Raw genomic sequence first — 2,773 nt, forward strand, 5'->3', positions numbered from 1 at the left:
AGGATGAGAACAGAAATTGTGCTCTGGCGGCGCGGCGGCAGCGGGAGGCCCCATTAGCTAAAGTGGTGCTTCAGGTTAAGAACAGTTTCAGGTTAAGTACGGACCTCCAGAACGAATTAAGTATTTAACCCAAGCACTGTGGGTTAAACCACAGAGCCTAGGACTTGCCGATCAGAAGGTCGGCGGTTCGAATCCCCACGACGGGGTGAGCTCCCGTTGCTCGGTCCCAGCTCCTGTCAACCTAGCAGTTCAAAAGCACATCAAAGTGAATACTTACCTGGCAGGGGAGACACCATGATCATGAAGGTGGTTTTCCCAGGGTGAGGCTCATCCATTGCACTGCGGGTGTGCTGACTCCTGCGATTTCCCCAAATGCGGGAAACTCGACTGCATAATTTGTGGTAGTGGGGGACTGCGTTCGCGCTTTCCCCTGCACAAAAAAAAAAACAAAACCAAAAGCACATCAAAGTGCAAGTAGATAAATAGGTACCGCTCCGGCGGGAAGGTAAACGGCGTTTCCGTGCGCTGCTCTGGTTCGCCAGAAGCGGCTTAGTCATGCTGGCCACATGACCCGGAAGCTGTACGCCGGCTCCCTCGGCCAATAAAGCAAGATGAGCGCCGCAACCCCAGAGTCAGTCATGACTGGACCTAATGGTCAGGGGTCCCTTTACCTTTACCACTGTATTTGCATTGTGAGAAAGGCTGTGTACTCAGCACACATCTTAAAGCACAGGTCTCACATTCTAAAGCACCAAGACCCCTAGGTCCTTTTCACATGTACTGCTAGTAAGCCAGGTGTTTCCCCATCCTATATTTGTGCATCTTGTTCCTCCTGCCTACTCTAAGTGCAGAACCTGGCATTTGTCCCTATTGGAATTCATTTTGTTAGTCCGGGCCCAGTTCTCCAATCTGTTAAGTTCTTTTTGAGTTCTGATTCTGTCTTCTGCGGCACTGGCTAACGGCAAACTCATTCTCCAAGTCCTCATCCTTATATAGGCCAAAACACCATAAACACACGAGAGGGAGACTTCTGGGGCCCTAGAGGAACACAAGAGTTTGCAGTAATACATAGAGACTCTTTAGGGGGAAACTCTAAAACAGACCAGCCTATTCCGTCGGTGTGGAATGCTTAGAATCTGTTGAGGGAGTGGGAACTCAGGCAAGAGGCAGAAGGGAATGGAGTATCCAGAAAAGGGAACAGCTGGCTGGTTGGCCAGAACCCTGGGAACGCCACACTGAAACATTTTGTTGCATGTCCCAGTTGTGGATGTCTAATCCCGACGCTGAACAGAATTCTAGCATAAATTAACAAAAATCCATTTTTAACGGCACAGCTACCCATCGCGTTGCTGTACAACACTGCAGATTCAGCATGACCCAGTTGACTTTGCAAAACACACAAGGAGGGAAGGATTTGATCTATCACACACAACCTAGGCTGCATCTAAAGGGATTTCTGAAGCTAAGATCCACGCACAACAAAAAGAGCCTAGCCACAATTCCTGGCGCTGGAGTGCTCCTTTTATGAAACCTCTTTCTTTCCTTCCATCTCTTTGAGTATGTCTTTCTCTAGAAATAATTTAATCCACCATCTGCCTCAACTGCCTTCCTTTTAACTCACTCAGTAAGTTTTTTTCTTTTTAAAAAAATCAATTAAGATAAAAATAGCTTCCTGACTATTGATCCTTGCAAGTCAAGCCACCTCTGCTTTTGCTCATTTTCAATCAGAACATGCTGCCACTCAAGCTTTTATCGGGCATAATTTATGCATACAGAGATATAACTTAATTATGGGTGTCTCATTTAATTAAACTCTGCTAAAATGTTTAGGACATCCAAGTGACTGATCATGGGGACTCCTTTACAAAATCAATGTGTTTCATCCTCTTCCCTTGTTCTTTTTCTCAGGGACCAACATCTACAGAAGCCCTTCTCTGTAGTGCGTAGAACGGATGCTGATTGTGTTCAAGGCAAGGAGAACCAGCAATGTGAATGGCAGGGTGGAGAGTTCAACTGAAATCAATAGGAGATACCTCAGAGTAGACATATATACAGTCGTACCTTGGTTTTCAAACGTCTTGGGAGTCGAACATTTTGACTCCCAAACAATCAAAAACCAGAAGTGATTATTCCAGTTTTCAAACATTCTTTGGAACCCGTACGTCCGACACAGCTTCCGTGGCTTCTGATTAGCTGCAGGAGCTTCCTGCAGCCAATCAGAAGCCAAGCCTTAGTTTCCAAACGTTTTGGAAGTTGAACGGACTTCCGGAACAGATTTTGTTCGACTTTCGAGGTACCACTGTATAGGATTGTGCTGTAAAGTCACAATCTTATGCTCATTTATTGACCTTGTGGGTTTTGGGGGTTTTTTAATGCACAGAATCACAATTCACAAAGGCAGAAAGTCCACAACCAAGATGAAGAACCAAAAGTTGGTTCAAAAAATATTTTTCGGAGACTTCTGTCTCATTAAGGGAACTATGGATGCAGTGCATGGTCAAAAATAGAATACCTCATTCTTTCGCGGCAGCTACTGGGCCCTGGTGACAATTCGTTTCAGGAAATCCAGAAATGCCTTTTCAGAAGCAAGGAAATCTCTCCTTGAAGATATAAGTAACCACGGGCAACAGCTAATGATGGTACCAATGTAAAAACAATAGCAGCACTTGCAACAACAAAATGGTTTCCTAGGAGCCAGTATGAACACCACAAAGCAAAATAATAACTCGAGACGCATACCAGCATGTCCACTGTTAGGGATATTGGTTGCTAA

At 45.3% G+C, this 2,773-nt stretch overlaps 1 non-coding gene across 1 annotated transcript; it reads left to right on the forward strand.

Annotated features, from left to right (window-relative positions):
• Positions 1-269: 269 nt before the first annotated feature.
• LOC128405491 (U1 spliceosomal RNA) lies at positions 270-433 on the forward strand. The gene has a single exon (XR_008328322.1). It is a non-coding gene; the product is annotated as a U1 spliceosomal RNA (small nuclear RNA).
• Positions 434-2,773: the final 2,340 nt, after the last annotated feature.

The sequence above is a fragment of the Podarcis raffonei genome, chromosome 17, assembly GCF_027172205.1.
Source record: "Podarcis raffonei isolate rPodRaf1 chromosome 17, rPodRaf1.pri, whole genome shotgun sequence".
Taxonomy (NCBI): domain Eukaryota; kingdom Metazoa; phylum Chordata; class Lepidosauria; order Squamata; family Lacertidae; genus Podarcis; species Podarcis raffonei.